General features: G+C 39.1%; 1 long non-coding RNA gene across 9 annotated transcripts in view; it reads left to right on the top strand.

Moving 5' to 3' along the window:
- Nucleotides 1-20,034, top strand: part of LOC102900800 — a 207,721-nt gene that overhangs the window by 121,176 nt on the left and 66,511 nt on the right. For 6 of the 9 annotated variants that reach the window (XR_006592765.1, XR_006592762.1, XR_006592766.1 and 3 more), the window contains exons 6-7: nucleotides 8,014-8,049; nucleotides 11,340-11,398. The exons of 2 other annotated variants lie outside the window; for them this stretch is intronic. This is a non-coding gene — a long non-coding RNA (uncharacterized LOC102900800). Of the gene's footprint in view, nucleotides 1-8,013; nucleotides 8,050-8,913; nucleotides 10,488-11,339; nucleotides 11,399-20,034 lie in introns of those variants that run through there. One more of the 9 variants, XR_006592769.1, reaches the window with a different exon arrangement.

Here is a 20,034-nt window from a genome sequence, read left to right as displayed (position 1 = left end):
GGGCTCAAACTTGCAATCCCAAGATCAAGAGTTACATGCTCTACTGAGCCAGCCAGGCTCCCCTAAACTTTTCTTATAAAAGTAACTTGCATTTATTATACAAAATTCAGGAAACTCAGAAAAGCATAAAAACAAAATAAAAATTGTCTATAATTCAATACTACAGAGATATAAGCACTAGGAATAATGTGTCTTTTTTTTCCCTAGGAATTTCTAGGAAAGTTAAGATTTCACATATGTAACTGAGATGTCAACTGACATTATCCTCAACTCTGAGATTATAGAGTAGGTTGGCTCAAGACCTCTCCCACATCACACTGCAGTTGCGGTTCATTTTCTAAGATTGCTTCAAGTTCCCATGGGTTCCTAGTCTCATAGTCATTTCTGGCTCCCAGTTCTGATTCTACCAAATTTAATCATGAATTCACCTTCTCAAGCTGTTCTTTTCTCTTTATTCACCACCAGTCTAAAGGTGGAACTCTACCCCCTTTGGTTTGAATTTTTCTTCCCTGAAACTGCCACACAAGACATTCCTACTTTTGGCAGATTTTCCTGAATGAGAAAATGGAAGGGGTTTATATTAAATAGATGAGTCTTAAAATTGAATATTAATATCCCTTTCCTAAAATCCTTTAACTCACCAAGAAGAATTTTTTACCACGTCTTTCTGTAGGATCCAGCCTCTATCTTCAATGTTATTTAGAATTGGTTTGTCAAATGATCCCAAAGGTGCATTGGAATTTTGATTGGAGTTGTACTAAACATTTATATGAATTTATGGGTGATTGATACATATACAATATTGGAGATCTTATATCTTTCTACTTATTCAATCCTTCTTTTTAGTCATTCTGAGTTTCAATTGTGAATTGGATTTTTTTTTTTAGTAACTGGTGGCCATGTATGTTTACTTTGTAATTAGTCAGCTTATGAGCTCTTGTATTAGCCTTAATAGTTTTGTTTTTGTTTTGTTTTATTTTTAGTTTTAATAGTTTTTTTTTATTTATTTACATCTTTGAGGCACTGTGGGTAGAAGATAATATAATTTACAAGTGCATGTGTTTTGCTAGCTTATTTTCAGTTATTATTCCTCTTTCTCTTGCACTTGTGCATTGGGTTAAGAATTTCAAATTAACGTGAAATAATGGCAATGATAGGGGGCATTGTGGTCTTGCATCCAAATTTTTAAAGGCTGTCGTATCCTAGTGGTCTCTACGTCCTCACCCCACTTCTACTCCAGGCTTCCTCCAAAGCATGCCTACCCCCACCCTCTAACTAGAAATACAAAATTTAAGTTGCACTGTACGTGTCCAGTCACCTCTTTAGCAGCTTTGACCACCTTTGGTCTCTTTGCAGTATTTGGCTATTGACCATTCTTTCTTCAAATTCTCTCCTTCTTGGGTTTCCATGACACCACATCATCTTGATTTTATTCTTTTCTGTCTTTATTTACACATCTGTTTTCGTTTCCCTTCTTCCTCCTTTCTTTCTTGCAACAAGCATTTGTTTTCTCTTTTCTCCTCCTAAGGATTTTACATGAAGGAAGAATTCCTTCTCATGCATACAAATCTCCAACTCTTGACTTCTCACCTGAATGTATATCCTGCCTGATACTGACTTTTCTCTGAACACCTCTACTTACACTTTCCATAAGAAATGCTCATTTGTGTCCAAAATTAAACTGCTCAAGTCCACTCCCTCTTCTAGTTTCCCATTTCTCTCTCTCTCTCTCTCTCTCTCTCTCTCTCTCTCTCTCTCTCTCACACACACACACACACACACACACACTATATCCTAGAATTACTTTTGACTTATTTTACCTACATTTATACTCCTTCCTAACTCCAAACCTTGGAACATACTGCTTTCTCTACCTAGTATCCCTTACTCACTTCTATTTACCAAATTTTATTCATCCTAAAAGGTCTAGGTTCCTCTTCCCGGTCTCGTGTGGCTGGCCATATCCACTCCCATCCAAAGTGACGTCCTCCTTTCTGCATTTCCCTAGCACTGGCCTGTTCCACTTGTGGTGGCCGTGGACACCCCTAGGAAGTGATGGGCCTGAATTCAAAGCCAGGGCTGTTTGGTTCCAGAGTCAGTGCTACTACCCACTAGGTCTTGTCAACTCATGTGTTTTAACACCTGACTAAAGCAATCTCCTGATAAATAGAAATAAATTTCAGATAAAACACTAGCCCTTGACAAAAAATTTAATATAGTGGAGGAAATATACATGACCTATTATTTGTGCTTAATATTATTGTAATTGCTCTGCAGGATGATGATACCAGCACTGAGAGGTGAAGTTACTAGTGCTATTCATGGGTGCCTGCTCTGGGCAGTCCTTGTTCTTTGCTCAGGTACTTCCCTCCATGGATCAGCTTTCCCTGGCTTCTTAGTTCCCTGGCTAATTCCCACTCATCCTTTAAGTATCAGCCAATACTTCACTTTTTAAAGAGAGCCTTTGATGCCCCTCTCTACCCTCCCCCACACCACAGCTGATTGATCTAGAAGAGTTTCGCAATCTCAGCACTATTGACATGTTGTACTGGATGTCTCTTTGTTGTGGGGGGGAGGAGCTGTCCTATGTGTTGTAGGATGTTTAGCAGCATTCCTTGAGTCCAGCCACTAGATACCAATAGCACCCTCTCCACCCCCACCAGTCATAACAATAGAAAATGTCTCCAGACATTGCCAAATATCCCTCGAGGGGCAAAACTGCCTGAAGTTGAGAATCACCAGTCTAGAGATGGGCATGTGACCCAAAGTGGGTTGATTTGAGTTCTTCCCTGGGGATTTTTAGATTGTATTTGAAAAAGAGGATCCGATCCTCTCTGAGTCAGACCCTGGGTTGATGTGAGGCTTAGAATTGATGGAACCCTTTGCTTCTTGACCTGTGCTGAGATTTGGCCTGCAGTAAGGGAGAATAAAGCCGACATTTGGGGAGGAGCACCTGGGTGGCTCAGTCAGTCAAGCGTCCGACTCTTGGTTTCAGCTCAGGTCATATTGTCACAGTTCAGGGGTTCGAGCCCCACATTAGGTTATGTGCTAGCAGTGCAGAGCCTGCTTGGGATTTTCACTTTCCTCTCTCTGCCCCTCCCCCACCTCTCTCTCTCTCTCTCTCTCTCTCTCTCTCTCTCTCTCTCTCTCCACACACACACACACACACACACACACACACACTCCAAAACTCCTAGGAATATTCTAGTGCCGGGTGCCAGTTGGTACCAAGTTCTTGCTGTGGGTCTGTCCTTCTCAGAGCTTTGTTATTCCAGCCCTCTTTCCCTAAGTCAATAAATATTAATACTTTTGCCTAATCAGTTTTTGAATTGGGTTCATGTCTTATAACCTTAAGAGTTCTGACCGTTAGAATACTCCTCTTTTATGCTCCCTCAACAGTATCTTCTAGATTTACTTAGCCGTTTCTACAACTAGGCTATAAACGCCTTGAGGACAGGAACTTCTCATTCACTAATATGCTACTTGGCACATGGTAGAAAAGCAGTAGATATTTGTACAATACATTTCATTAATAAGTGGATGGGTGAATGAATGAAACAAGATATGTTATTCTCCAGCTCCCTCCTATACCTTCACTACTTGCCATCCTTTATGCCTCCCGAGGAGCTACATGTGGTCCCCTTCCAGAGTTCTCTTTACTGAACATTGTTGAAGAACCACAGTGTCCAAAAAAAAAAAAATCACAGGCCTAGTTACCACGGCCTCAAGGGCAATGCGTGACGAGATAAATCCCTTTGGCAGTAATAAGATGGAGCCAAATCCATCCGAGAAAAATCTGTGATGCAAGAGGCGGCACCTGGTGAGAGACAGTCCTCTGGCAGCGTGGCCTGGGGTCTAGCCGAGCCAGCCGGGAAAGAGTCCCAGTCATTATCAGAATCTAGCGTAACTGTAAAATATGACCTAATTAAGAGGCGCGAGACCGTTCCCTCATCCTTCTCTTAGAGCAGTAAACAGAAGGAACAACTACCCTCTAACGTAAGGCTAAAAATAGTAACTACCGTATGGTTATTTTAAATTAATTGATATACTCTCACTGTTATCACCTTGGAAAATAGAAAGTGCCAAATAAATGGCAGCTATTGGTATTATCAATTTGCTTTTGACTCCCTAAGTAGGTTTTGGAAATCTTTTTTTCTTCTTCACAGGTGAAAGTCTTTCCACATAAAGTCTCAGGGGAAAATGAATTTTTTTTCTCTTAAACCTTCAATTAATTTAGACTTTATTTTTCAAAAGCTTTAAAAAAAATCCTCATAGTTCCAGTTATCTCAATCTAATGAGTGAAAGGGGTTATTCAAATGTCTTACTGTAAAGAAATCTTAAGTTAATAGCCAGAAAGATGCCTGAAAAATAAATTACTTCAACAAATATTTATTCTATATGTATCTGTCAGGAAAATTCACTGTCCTCATGGGGCATACAGATTAGTAGCTGGAAATACACTGAAAATTTCTGCAGATGTAATTATGATAATACTGAGAAGGAGAACAAATTGTTCTTGTTTACACCAAGACCTAAAGAAAAAGGTAACTATGTTAAAGTTGGGGCAGAGGGAGGTCTAGAGAGTTGTGGGAGATGACAGAGAAGGAACAGCAGTAGGGGCCTGGAAATTAAGCTAATGTACTCCAGGCAAAGTCCCAAGGTAAGAAGGAATGTGGCTTCTCAATTGCAAAGAACTGAAAGACCAGTTTCTGGAATGGAGAAAGTGAGGGAGAGAATGACACATGATGAACCTCTACAACCAGACAGAAGGAAGATCACACACAACCTTGTAGGTATTAAGGATTCGAGCCTTTATCCTAAAGGCAATGGGGTACCATTAAAGAGTGTGAGGAGAGAAGTGACATAGTCACAGGTACTTTAGTGGGAAGGTGAAAGATGATGGTGCCTTGGACTTGCTGTGGTGACTGTGACAATTTAGGGAAGCAAATGGATTGAAGAAGTGTGTAGGAGATAGACTGGAAAAGTTTTAGTAATTAATGAATTGGAAGAGGGCATGGTAAGGAAAAGGTAAATAAAGAATAAATCAATGATGATTTAACCTAGACTTCTGGCTCAAGCATCTGAGTGGATGGTGGTGGTCTTTACCAATACAAAGAATACTTGGGAAGATAAAATTTGGAAGTAGGAAGACATTGAGTTCTGTTCTAGAAAACACTGAACTTTGTATGCCTGTCATGAAAAATCCTGTAGACATATCCAGTTGACCATTAGATAGACAGGAAGTTCTGGGAAAGGTCTTTGCTGGATATATGAATTTGAGAATCACCAGCATAAAGATGGAAATGGGAGACTCAACAGTTTAGTTTTTTTTAAGTTTATATATTTATTTTGAGAGAGAGAGAAAGTGCAAGTCGGGGAGGGGCAGAGAGAGAGAGAGGGAGAGAGGGGGGAGAGAGAGAGAGAGAGAGAAAGAGAGAGAGAGAGAGAGAGAAAGAGAGAGAGAGAGACAATCTCAAGCAAGCTCCACACTGTCAGCATGGAGCCCAATGTGGGGCTCAACCCCACAAACCATGAGATCATGACCTAAGCTGAAGTTGGACCCTCAACAACTGAGCCACCCAGGTGCCCTGGGAGCCTCAGTAGTTTATGATCTCCCCTAAGGAGAGTTTGTAAAGTGGCAGCTAAGGAGCTCAGGTTAGAGTCCTTAGGAACTCCCAAATGGCATGAACAGCAGAGGAGAAAGAGCCATTGGAGGAAATTGAGAAGGGGCCACCAAAGTAGGCAGTCACCAGGAGGGTGTGACATCACAAACCCAGCAGAAGAGGAGGTGTCACAAAGGGTGATCAGTTGTGTCAAACACTACTAAGAAGTTGAGCTTTAAGTCTGGATTTAAGAACACATTAGATATAGCAGCATGAAAGTCTTTGTTGGATCTTAATAGGAATATACTCAGATAAGTGGAGGCGACAATCTCTCAGGTAGAAGGTGAAAGGCCTCTTGAAGCCAGACCAGCCAGTTTTTGTAGCAGGATCTGCTTTATTCCTAGAGTGGATTGAGAAGTCAGTGTGAGTGCTATGACTACAAGAAACCTACTTACATGGAAAAAAAGTTTTATAAGGGGAAATGGGTGCATATGGACAATTTATGTAGTGGCACTACAGGCAAATTTTATATTTATACTATTTGTGCAATACTCTATAAAAATATCTCTGGATATACTTTGGGGGAAAAATATTCCTAGAGGACAGGGAATGTGGACACTGAGTTGGGATGTGAAGAATGCAGAAGACAAAATAGGTCATTAGAAATAGACTTCTTTGGACACGTCTGACCATAAGTGATAAAGCGTCAAAGCTGTGCTATATATATGGGAACCTGCGGTTAGGGAAGGTGTGAAAGTATTTAATACTGATTCATAAAAGCTGCAGAGGGCAAGATTCGAGTCCCAGGGAGAACAGAAGATGCAGAGAGCACAAAGCTCTGATAAAGACTTGGATGATTCAGACTAGGAAGGAGGTCCAGAGAGAAGAGGAAGACGGTCATCATAGAGGTTTGGGGATAGGAAGTTGACAGTAATCTAGTCAAACCACTCTAGTTTCCGTGTGAGGTTGAAGGTGATGGGACAGCAGGTAGTCAAGGAGGTGAAGAGAGTGGAGAAGGGTTGGCATATGTTTCGAAGAGCTTTTTATTAAAGTAAGCATGGTTTGGGTCTGAGAAGCTTGTAGTCTTGACTTTTCATACACTTCACAACTAGGGACTAGTTGCCTTGACATGATTTACATTATACTCTGGAGATCAATTAAGAAAATTATGTTAGTCTCAGAAAATTAGTGATTGCAATAGAATATATAAAACACTAATTACTATTAACACATCTTTTGATTCATTATATGTATAATTACATTTTAATGCTTGAAGTTTTATTTTTAAAACTTCACATAAACTTGCCACAATTTTATGTTGTGCCTGTACTAAGAATGTTGTTTTCATCAAAGTGAATTTGAGTGGATTTTGCCTCTGTCTTTTTGCAGTATTTTATTAATTTTCTGCCATTTTCTAACCTATGTAATAGTGCATTGTTGTACATCCACTCTTTAAATGCTTTATACACTTTCCTACCCTTCTGAATAAACTGCTCACTACTAAAACAATACCACTTTCTTCTCCCAATAACCTAATCTCCCCTTTATTTAACAGCAATAACTAAGATATATTGGTGACACATTTTTCAAAGTGTTATCATATATATTACCCTAGTTACCACCATTACAACACTGTGAATTATATACTTTAATCATTATTCTATAGATAAAGAAACAGATAACTTGCTCAAAATTACATGACTAGTAAAGAGCAAAGCTAGGATTTGAATTCAAATCTTTTGATCTTTCAGCTCAGTGCACTTAACTGTACTAGTGTTTCCCTAAATGGTGTATGAATAGACTTAAATTAAAATTTGGTAGATTTGAATAAAAACACTAAATAATAATAACAGAGATGGTATGCAGATTTGGCAAAATTCATAAAGTTATGTGTGCATGAATGAAATTTTCCTAATCCTTATAGTCACTGAAAGATGAGCAAAAACCAGGGCAATTCTCCCATATTAAGATAAAGGATAGGGGCGCCTGGGTGGCTCAGTCGGTTAAGCGGCCGACTTTGGCTCAGGTCGTGATCTCACGGTCCGTGAGTTCAAGCCCCGCGTCGGGCTCTGTTCTGACAGCTCAGAGCCTGGAGCCTGCTTCTGTTTCTGTGTCTCCCTCTCTCTCTGCCCCTCCCCCATTCACATTCTGTCTCTCTCTGCCTTTCAAAAATGAATAAATGTTAAAAAAAATTAAAAAAAAAATAAGATAAAGGATAAGTCAGTTAAGGGGATGTGACCTTAGCTAGGGTAATATAGAGGTGTGCCTGTCTTCAATGAAACCTGATATTTAAATCCAACTGCCTCTCCTCTAAAAAAAATCAACAGAAAGGGAAATTATATTACAAAATGACCTTTCATTATGAGGATCTTTAATAATTATAGATAACATCTGGTCTTGGCTCTTACAGGCATTATCTCATGTGATCCTTCTACAATCATGTAAGGTAAGTACATTTATTAATCTAACTTTTCAGATGAGGAAGTGCAATAAGAGTCAAACCTGTTGTTAAATCAATAAATTAAATGTACATAGTTTTGTAGAGTAGCAAATTCCACATAAAGCAGCAGCAATTAATGACGGCATCTAATGAACACTCTGTAAAGGTTCTGTTTCCTTTACTCTGTAAAGCGTTTGGGTCAGGAGACCCAGATTCTAACCCTGCTTCAACCTAACACCAGCTCAGTCACAATCCTTAGACAAATCACTTAAATTCTAGGCCTTATTTTTCCATATCTATAAAATAAAAAGGTTGAAATTTGCCTTTCCTAATGTTCTCTTTATTTCTAAAACTCTATACTTTTACTTTTCAAATTATTAGTAGTATTTCTATGTGTCATGTCAGTAATGCATAGATTGCATAAGTTAGATGTATTGCTGAGGACCTAAAGCTAAAATCAAGAATTGTTCCCAGTTGTTCTGATAGAGTGCCAACATTGTAATTTCTATCACTTGTCCTAAAAGAAAGAAACTGGGTTAACTGACCTATTTCAAGCAGTAGGTTTGGAGCAATTATTAAAGCATAGCACTTGAAGTGACAACCCAGAAAACAAACATTTTTGGAGCAACCATTCTAACAGGACATTCTAGGGGAAACAAATAAATGGTCTTGTCCTTAATAAGCTCATGTACAATTGAGGAAACAAGATCAAACCTGTGAAAATTTAAATTGCTGATCAAAGTGTAGAGTTGGAAAGGCCCTTTGACCTCGTCTAGTCACAGATTCACAGAATGTGAGAGGTGAAAAGGATCTTAGTAATGGACGCACCTCTTTCCTTCCCTGTACCAACCCTCATTCATGGATGAGAAGACCAAGGGCCAGAAGGGTGAGATCACCCGTCTATAGCCAGCCGGTAAGTTAACAAAAGAGCAGGGATTAGAACACCATTCAAGAGCCACAGTAGGTGAGTTTGATTCAAGTGGAGAACTAAGGCTAAAGAATGGTTGCCAATTGGGATGTGTTGTAGAGGCCTTTCTGTATCATACCTGAACACTGAGAAGCCACAAGAGGTCTTTATGGTAGAGAAGGGTTCACTGGACAGTCAAGAAATGATTGCATGGAACACAACTGTTAACAATTAAAATTTTTTTAATGTTTATTTTTGAGAGAGACAGACAGAATGTGAGTAGGGGAGAGGTAGAGAGAGAGAGGGAGACACAGAATCCTTAGCAGGCTCCAGGCTTTGAGCTGTCAGCACAGAGCCCAATGCGGGACTTGAACTCATGAACCATGAGATCATGACCTGAGCCGAAGTTGGACACTTAACCGACTGAGCCATTCAGGTGCCCCATAGCTGTTAATTAAATTAAGCATGTCTCTGTATGCCAATGTGGAGCTATCAGCACATACTATTAAAAAAAAAAAAAAGGAAAAAAGCAAGGTGTACAATAGCATGTATGTGCCCACGTGTGTGCAAATGCATAAAAATTCTCTGGACAGTTAAGTAAAAACATGCTTATTCTGTTTGCCTGCAGCAAAGGGAATTGGATGGCTGAAGCACAGGTGTAGGAGCTGGATAGATTTTTCTTTGTATGTTCTTTTGAACACTTTTATTTGGGACCTTTTGCATATATTACTTACATACAATCATCATTTTTAACAAAGACATTTTTGTCTGGCCTGGAAAGCTCTTTGGTTTTTTTAAATTTTAGATACAATATTTTTGTGGTAGACAATACCTTTTGGTAAAGTACTTGTCTGACTATAGAGTGATAGTATCAAGGTTAATTGTATAGTTACTGCTTCATTCATATTCAAAAAAATGTTAGAAAGGGTGCGATATCCTGACATTAAAAGTTGATTTATTTCCCCCTGTGCTTACTTTCCAAGTAATGACTGCAGTTTTTGAAAGCATGCCAGATACTGTCACACACAACTCAGATGGGAATCTAAACGCAGCCATATCCTCCCACAGCTGGCTGAGGACTCAGTGTGTGCTATATATAGCAAGGACAAATAAAATCAATCCTACTTTAAAAATGCAATTCATGAGATATCTGCAAAATAGTGAACTTGACACACATTCTGTAATGGAATTGGAAGAGAGGAGCAATACCCAGGTTGACCAGCCTTTGCCTTTCCTAGTTGTCTAGTTTCTAGAACATGATTGGACCCACAGCTCATCCAAATTCACTTAGCAAGCCCTGTTGTAGCAGGAGTAAACAGAATCTACAAACTTGCGGTTCTGTTCCTCCAAAGAAAGACCTTCCCAGCTGAGCTTTGCTTATGTAGAAACATCTGCTCCATCGAAGATCATGTTTCAGTGCTTTTGTGAATGCATGCTCAGCCTCATAATTTCATATTTTAGCTAGGTTTAGATTTTCTAGAAAGTAAAAGAGCATCTATCTAGCGAATTTTTTTTAAGTTTATTTATTTATTTTGACAGAGAGTACTTGTGTGTGGAGGGTGGGGGGGGTGGGGAGAGAGAGAGAGAGAGAGAGAGAGAGAGAGAGAGAGAGAGAGAATTCCAAGCAGGCTCTAGCCTATTAGTGCAGAGCCCAATTTGGGGCTCGAACCCATGAACCATGAGATCATGTCCTGACCCAAGATCAAGAGTCAGATGCTTAACTGACTGAGCCACCCAGACACCCCCTACCCAGTGGGTTTAAACCCTTTTGGGGTAGCAGCAGCAGTAACCTGCTCTTCCAGAAATTCTGCCCAGTGACTTGCCTCTTTGGGAATTTTCCTGGCTTTTGTAAACCGGAGTCAGACCCTGATGTTCACAAGTTTAACTGATCTTAAGGAGTAAGTTTCAGATTGGCTCTGCCTTCATTCTAGCTGCTTTCAACCATAGTGGTGGTTCACAACTACCTAACGAGTTTTAGGGAGAATTCAGGTACCTGAGTCTTCCCTGTCTCTAAATCTCCTGAGCTGTAGGGAGCCCTGAGGAGAGCAGGAGGACAGTGGAGAGGATGGGGGAATAGTGGTGTGAATAATAGGAACGCCCTGGAGAGTTGAACAGGGGGCAGCTCATTCATGGCCTCTAGATCATGGTGTGGATTTTCATCTTCAGTCTAAGAGCAGAAAGGAAATCATTGAAGTCTGAAGGAGAATTGCTCAATATATACTTGCTTTTTTAATCCACCAGGCCATAGTACAGGAACTTGGTGGAGGGGACAAAAGTGGATGGATATAGCCCATTGGGAAAACCAGCCATTGCCACCAACAGTGTACCAGTGTTCCTTTTTCTCCACATCCTGACTAATACCTGTTGTTTCTTGTGTTGTTGATTTTAGCCATTCTGATGGGTGTGAGGTGACACCTCCTTATAGTTTAGATTTGCATCTTCCTGATGGTAAGTGATGATGAACATCTTTTCATGTACCTGTTGTCCATCTGGATGTCTTCTTTGGAGAAATGTCTGTTTATGACTTCTGCCCATTTTTAATTGGATTGTTTGGTTTTGGGGTGTTGAGTTTTATAAGTTCTTTATAGATTTTGGATACTAGTCCTTTATCGGACATGTCATTTGCAAGTATGTTCTATCATTCCATAGGTTGCCTTTTAGTTTTGTTGATTGTTTCCTTTGCTGTGCATGTTTTTATTTTGATGTAGTCCCAATAGTTTATTTTTGCTTTTGTTTCCCTTGCCTCAGGAGACATCCAGAAAAAAGTTTCTATAGTTTCTATACTGCCTGTGTTCTCTTCTAGGATTTTTATGGTTTTAGGACTTGCATTTAGGTCTTTAATCCATTGTGAATTTATTTTTGTGTATGGTGTAAGAAAGTGGTCCAGTTTCTTTTTTTTGCATGTTGCTGTCCAGTTCTCCCAGCATCATCTGTTGAAGAGACATTCCTTTTCCCATTGGATATTCTTTCCTATTTTATTGAAGATTAATTGGCCATATAGTTGTGGGTTTATTCTGGGTTTTCTATTCTGTTCCATTCATTTATGTTTCTGTTTTTCTGCCGGTACCATACTGTTTTGATTACTAAAAAAGGAGGGTGGTGGGGTTTAGGTTAAATAGGTGATGGATATTAAGGAGTGCGCTTGTTGTGATGAGCACCAGGTGATGTATGGAGTTGCCGAATCGCTATATTGTGCACCTGAAATTAATATTACATTGTTAACTAACTGGAATTAAAATAAAAATTAAAAAAAAATCCAACTAGTATCACCTAGGAAAGAAGCAATAGAGTTAAAGAGGAGTGGATAGTTGGAGAGGTGTTTAGGAGGTACAACCAGTTGAGAGACATTGATAATTGACTGGAGGATATAAAGGAAAAGGAAGGAGCTGAGAATAATTTCCAGATTCTTAGGTTTCTGACAAAGACAGGAAGTTATACATTTGACTATTCCTTCCTGGCCTGGGCTATGCCCTGGTGCTGGCTGAACTTGCCCCGGGGTCTGGCCTAAGGCCACTCCTGGCAGTGTTTCATGAATCAATGGTTCACCAGCCTGTTGTGTCCTAAAGGGCTGGTTGCCCACATAACCACAATCCTGGCTCCAAAGAATAATGCAGTCACAGAATCTTTTGTGCCTTGTCTTAGCTAGAGAATGCAGGTTATAAGTATCAGGAAGACATTTTATTTAATCTTTAGAGACTCAATCACCAAGTGATACTTGGGGAAGTTTGTACTCTGTAGAAATTGAAAAGGCAAATATTCATAGAGTTTTTTCCTAATTGTTACAAAGATAAAAGCTATTTAGAATTATGTCTCCATTCAGTTATTTTACCTGTATATGTGTGTGGGTATGTCTGTGCATGTGGGTGTGTATGTCAGGCAGTTTTGAAAATATGCTTAATCGTTCATATTTTTTCTGAATTTCTGAAAAGCAAGCAACACAGTATCACCATGATGTGCATAGTTAAGAAAATGATTGTATCTTGACAGAGTAAGTGTGATTTTTAATGTGCAAATCAACACTCAACAATTAGTTGAGTGTAGACAGATTGGTCCTAGACCTCTACTCTCTTGATTCCATGGCTGATAAAAAGACTCTAAGAGGTTCAGCAGTTCAGGGGTGATCTTTCATAGCAGGAGTGAGGAGACCAAATTCTAGAGACTCCCCCTCTGAACTGCTACTTACTGTCACACAGTGTTGGATGAAGGCACATGTGACCTCTCAACTAAACCAAGACTGCCGGAAAGAACATTGCCTTTGCAGAGGAGACTATTTTATTTTATTATTTTTTAATTTTTTTAAATGTTTTATTTATTCTTGAGAGAAAGAGAGACAGAGCATGAGTGAGGGAGGGGCACAGCGAGAGAGGGACACAGAATCCAAAGCAGACTCCAGGCTCTGAGCTGTCAAGTACAGAGCCTGATGTGGGGCTCAAACTCACAAACCATGAGATCATGACCTGAGACGAAGTCGGCAGCTCAACCGACTGAGCCACCCAGGCACCCCAGAGGAGACTATTTTAAAGAACTTGACAGCAGGTACCTTGAGTCCTCTGTCTTACCTCTCTTTGTTAAAATGGGTTATACTAGTAAGCTGCCACTAATGAGGTGGTTTATCTGGTTTCATTGTCCCTAATTTTGTTACCTGCCCCATGTAATGTTGGCCCAAGCTTCCCCTGCTTAGAGGCATGGTAAAACCTTTATGTCTAGGAAAGCCCCACCCAAGAAGAGATTCTGCTTTCTTGAGTGTGGGCTCTGAGCCAGGCCTGTTGCCTGAGGTGCTGCTTTCTGTAACAGACTAATTTAGAAGCTTTAAGCCATTCTGTAATCTTATTTTCTGGCCCAGGTGGGCCAGAAACCATACAGAGAACTGAGATGAAACGAATAAGCCAAGAGAAAGAGGCAAAGACCTATTTCTCCATCCCCTAAGATGATCAGAATCTCTGTTTTAGATTTTACTTGCTTTTAGCATCCAACCACTAAGAAGGGTTTCTGGTCAGAAATAGACATCAGTTATCTAGCGTCATGGCTGGGAGCTGAGCTCTAGCAAAGCTCTTCACAGAAGTCAAAGCAACTGGGCTAAGATCAGTGAGGTGGGAGAAGACACAAACAGGTGGAAAATAGAGGAAGCGTGAAGCCTAATTTTCAGGGAGGAAGGGCAAGTGTTCCCTCTCCTTCATACGGCAGTAGGCCCAACCTTGATGTTCTGCTCTTTCCCTTCTCTGAAGGGATCTCTCTCCTCACCCCCGCCACCCACCCCCTGGCACTTCAGGGGGGCACGTTTATCCACAGGGACCCCAAGTCTCTTCTCACTGCCCACATCCACAGGTTATGCACTCAGATGCATGGTAGCTATAGCTACTGCTTTAAAGAGACTGGTGCTGGGGTGCCTGGGTGGCTCAGTCGGTTGAGCGACCGACTTCGGCTCAGGTCATGATCTTGCAGCTTGTGAGTTCGAGCCCCGCATCAGGCTCTGTGCTGACCGCTCGGAGCCTGGAGCCTGCTTCCAATTCTGTGCCTCCCTCTCTCTCTGCCCCTCCCCCGCTCATGCTCTGTCTCTCTCTGACAAATAAATAAACATTAAAAAAAAGTTAAAAAAAAAAAAAGAGAGACTGGTGTTCCTGTATCCATTGCCTTTTAAACTCCTATGGAACATTCTTCCTGATACCTTTTATTTAAATATACATGTAATAAAAACACTTTTAGGTGCTAGTGTCTTATGTCAATTTGATTTTACTCTTGTTGCTTTTTCCCAGCGACTCATAGAAAACTTGTTTTCTCTTCCTTCTTTGCCACCCCCAGCCACACCCCTACTCTCTGCTGCTGGTTTGACCTCAGCTGGCCACAGGCCAAAAAATGTGGGTGGGCAGGTACCAGTCCCCGACTGCTAGAAGCTGTTGGGGCTGAGACTGGGAACTTCTGGGGATGGAGAGGGAAGGAGGGTGTAGCCCACAAACTTTCTCAAAGCTTAAGAGAGTTTTTTTTTAATTCTGTTGAGAGTATTACGAAATACTCATTCTGAATAAGTACAATATACGCTGCTCTTAGAAAACTCTCCAAAATATATACTATTAAGTGAAAATGCTGTTGATAACCAATTAGTAGTATCTAATTCCGTTGCTGTTGGTTTTCTTGGGATGTACATATATATACTTTTATAAGCACAAGATTTTTGAGGGGAGGGAAAAAATTGCTTACAGTGATTACTTGTGAGGAAAGGATTGGAGTACAACTTTTTATTGTACGTGCCTCTGTACTCTTTGAATTTGTTTTTGACCCTAGTGCATATATTGCCATTATAATAAAAAAGTTTAAATGTTTTTTTAAAAGAAATGTTAATTTTCTGTCCCTTAGTGATTTACTGAAAGCTATCCGTAAAGATACTAAACGGAAGTTGAGGCTGAATAGGCTGTGTGTATAATAAATGTATAATACCATTTTGAACACTTACTATATGGCATAGCTGTTATCATTACTTTATGTAATTATTTAATACTTACCAAAATCAAAGGAGGTAGTACAGTATAATCCTCAGTTTATGAATGAGGAAAACAGGTTTAGAGAGATTATATAATATTCACAAGGTCACACAGCTAGTTAGTAAGTTCTTGGAGCTGACCTCTTCATAAGGGCAAGCTAAACATCTGCCTTGTCTACCAGACTCCCCACATCCTAGCAAATTGCCTGATACATGGCAAGAGACATGAATACATTTAGCAAATAAATGAATATCTGATAGGGGCGCCTGGGTGGCTCAGTCGGTTGGGCGGCCGACTTCAGCTCAGGTCATGAGTTTCAGCCCCGCGTCGGGCTCTGTGCTGACATTTCAGGGCCTGGAGCCTGTTTCGGATTCTGTGTCTCCCTCTCTCTGACCCTCCCCCATTCATGCTGTGTCTCTCTCTGTCTCAAAAACAAATAAACGTTAAAAAAAAATAAAAAAAAAATGAATATCTGATATAAAGCCCATGCCATTTACTACGCTAAATCCCACCCCCCCAGAGCTATACTTGGGGTAGGCAGAAGGCACTGTATCAGCATTATTTCCAGCGGCAGGTCCAGGTGTTGAGTCAGAGAGGCATGAATAAAGACCCAAACCTAAGGTGAGCCCTTACCCCTAGCACTGTGCTCAAGTATGTTCCGTAGGACTGTTGTTCTAGACCCCCTCTCCCATTCGGGCAGTAAAAGACATTTTTGTTTATCCAAACTGATTTACTACCCTAGTACTTCATTCATTCATTTATTCATTCATTCCCTCATCAAATATTTACTGAGTATTGAGGATATAGCAGTGAAAAACACATGTAAGGCCACTTTGTACCTCTAGTATTTTGTCCTAAAGGAGGATATAACAAAGAATAAAAAACTAATAAATGAGAAAAGATCAGGTAGTTTAAAGAACATAGTGTCATAAATCCCAAATATTGTTATCAAAAAATGTAGTATTTTTCTAAATTTTTAAAAGTTATTAGATGCATGGGAATGCAAGCTGGTGTAGCCACTCTGGAAAAAAGTATGGAGGTTCCTCAAAAAACTAAAAATAGAACTACCCTACGACCCAGCAATTACACTACTAGGCATTTATCCACGGGATACAGGTGTGCTGTTTCGAACGGACACATGCACCCCCGTGTTTATAGCAGCACTATCAACAATAGCCAAAGTATGGAAGGAGCCCAAATGTCCATCAATGGATGAATGGATAAAGAAGATGTGGTGTATATATATATATACAATGGAGTATTACTCATCAATCAAAAAGAATGAAATCTTGCCATTTGCAAGTACATGGATGGAACTGGAAGGTATTATGCTAAGTGAAAGTAGTCAGTCAGAGAAAGACAAAATCATATGACTTCACTCATATGAGGACTTTAAGAGACAAAACAGATGAACATAAGGGAAGGGAAACAAAAATAATATAAAAACAGGGAGGGGGACAAAACATAAGAGACTCTTAAATATGGAGAAGAAACAGGGTTACTGGAGGGGTTGTGGGAGGGGGGATTGGCTAAATGGGTAAGGGGCACTACAGAATCTACTCCTGAAACCATTGTTGCACTATATGCTAACTAATTTGGATGTAAATTTTAAAAAATAAAAAATAAAATAAAAGTTATTAGATGAAAAAGATGAATTTAGATCCTTATCTTACACCCTAACCAAAAAATGGACACAAAAGAGATCAGAGACCTAATTATAAGCATAAAAATTACAAAATTTTTAGAGGAAAACATAGGAAAAATATCTTTGTGAATATGGCTTAGGCAAAGACTTCTTAGGTACAATACAAAAAACACAATACATTAAAGACAATACATTGGATTTTATTAAAATTAAAGACTTTTGTTCTTTAAAAGACACGCTTAAGAAAATGAAAAGACAAAAAAAGAAAATGAAAAGATGCAGAATGTAAGAAAATATTGCAAATATTGTAAATCATGTATCTCATAACTTGTATCCAGAAGATAGAAACAACGATTATTGTTCAGTAGTAAGAAGACAAATGATCCAATTTAAAAATGGGCAAAAGATTTGAATATATGTTTTACTAAATAAGATATAAGAATAGCTAATAAGTTTATGAAAAGATGCTTAACATTATTAATCATTAGGGAAACTCAGATTAAGACCACACAAAATACCACTTCACATCCATGGGAAAGGCTATACTTTAAAAGACAGGGACACCTCGGTGGCTCAGACAGTTAAGCATCCAACTCTTGATTTTGGCTCAGGTCATGATCTCACAGTTGTGGGATCGAGCCCTGAATTGGGCTCCACACAAGCATGGAACCTGCTTGGGGTTCTCTCTCTCCCTCCCTCAGCCCCTTTCTTCCACTCATGCTCTTTCTCTCTCAAAATAAACATTTAAAAAAATAAAATAAAAATAAGAGACGGATGCCCACACTGAGACAATTTATAATTAAATTGTCAAAGTTTAAGACAAGGAGAGAATCTTAAAAGCAACAAGAGAAAATTAACATGTTACATACAGGGAATCCCCATAAGACTATCAGCAGATTTTCAGCAGGCCAGAAGGAAGTGGCATGATGTAGTCAAAGTGCTGAAATGCTGCCAACCAAGAATACTCTACCCAACAAAGTTGTTTTACAGAACTGAAAGACAGAGAACATTTTCCAGACAAGCAAAAGCTGAAGGAGTTCAGCACCACTAGCTTGGCCTTACAAAAAATGTACCTTCTCCAAGCTTGGACCTTCTCCAAGCTAAAATGAAAGGACACTAAGTAGTAAAAGGAAACTGTATGAAAGTATAAATCTCACTGATAAAAGGAAAATATGGTTAAATCCAGAATGTTCTAATGTTGCAGTGGTGGATAAACCACTTATAAATCTAGTATGAAGACTAAATAACAAAGCATTAAAAATAACTATAATTATATATTTATAATTATAATAATTTGTTAATGGATACAAAAGGTAAAAAGAGACCAATTGTGACATCAAAAACATAAAGCTGGGGAGTAGAAATGTAATGCTTTAGTATGTGTTCAAAGTTAAGTTGTTATCAGCTTAAACAGACTATTATATATATAAGATGTTTTATATAAATTTCATGGTATCCACAAAGCAAAAATATTAAGCAGATACACAAAAGATAAAAAGAAAGGAATCTAAGCAGACCACAATAGAAATGATCAAATCACAAAGAGAGGAAGACAAGAACAAAGGAATTACAAAACAGCTGGGAAACAATGAAAAAAATGGCAATAATAAGTCCATACCTATCAATTATTACTTTAAGTGTAAATGGACTAAATTCTCCAATCAAAAGACATAGAGTGGCTGAATGGATTAAAAACCAAACCAAACACACACACACACACACACACACACACACACACACACACACAAAACAAGATCCAACTAATGCTGCTTACAAGAGACTTACTTCAGCTTTAAGGACACACATAGACTGAAAATAAAAGGATGGAAAAAAATATTCCATGCAAATGGAAGCCAAAAGAAAGCAGAAGTAACCGACTTATATCAGACAAAATAGACTTTAAGCCCAAAGACTATAATAAGACACAAAAAAAGGTCATTATATAATAATAAAGGGGTCAGTCTGACAAGAGGAACAGACCCAAAGGGAGAGTAGACAGCAAAATAATAGTAGAGGACTTCAGTGCCCCACTTTCCACAAAGGATAGATCATCCAGACAGAAAATTAACAAGAAAAAAATTGGACTTAAACTACATCTTAGACTATTTGGACTTAACAGATATTTACAGAACATTCTATCCAATAGCAGCAGAATACATATTCTTCTCAAGCACACATGGAACATTCTGCAGGATAGATCAAATGTTCTGCAACAAAACAAGTGTTAATACGTTTAGGAGGACTGAAATCATATCAAGCATCTTTTCTGACCACAATGGTATGAAACTAGAACTCAGTTCCAAGAAGAAAACTGGGAAATTTACAAATATGTGGAAATTAAACAATATGCTACTGAACAACCAATAGGTCAACAAAAAAATCAAAAGAGAAATCAAGGGGCACCTGGCTGGCTCAGTCAGAAGAGCATGTGACTCTTGATCTCAGGGTCATGACTTTGATATTGGGGGTAGAGATTACTTAAACAAATAAGTATTTTTTTAAAAGAGAAAAAAACGACTTTAGAGAAAAAAAAATGGAAATACAACATACAAAAGTTATGGGATCTAACAAAAGCAGTTTTAAGAGGGGTGTTCATAGCAACAAATGCATAGATTAAAAAAAAAAGATCTCAGGGTACCTAGATGGGTCAGTCAGTACAGTACACAACTCTTGATCTTAGGGTTGTAAGTTTGAGCCCCGTGTTGGATGTAGAGATTACTTTAAAAACCAAAATCTCAAATCAACAACCTAACTTCATACTTTGAGGAACTAGAAAAAGAAAACTGAGCCCCAAATTAGTAGAGAGAAAGAAATGGAAATATTCTGGTTTCTCTTCAGGTCATATAAATCTTGAAAGATTTTACTAAAGAAAAAAAGAAATAAATGAAAGAGTAGAAAAGACAATAGAGGGGCACCTGGGTGGTTCAGTTGTTTGAGCATCTGACTCTTGATTTGGGCTCAGG

The sequence above is a fragment of the Felis catus genome, chromosome F2, assembly GCF_018350175.1.
Source record: "Felis catus isolate Fca126 chromosome F2, F.catus_Fca126_mat1.0, whole genome shotgun sequence".
NCBI lineage: Eukaryota > Metazoa > Chordata > Mammalia > Carnivora > Felidae > Felis > Felis catus.
The sequence above is the reverse complement of the archived record's forward strand: the minus strand, read 5'-3'. Positions and strand labels throughout refer to the sequence as shown.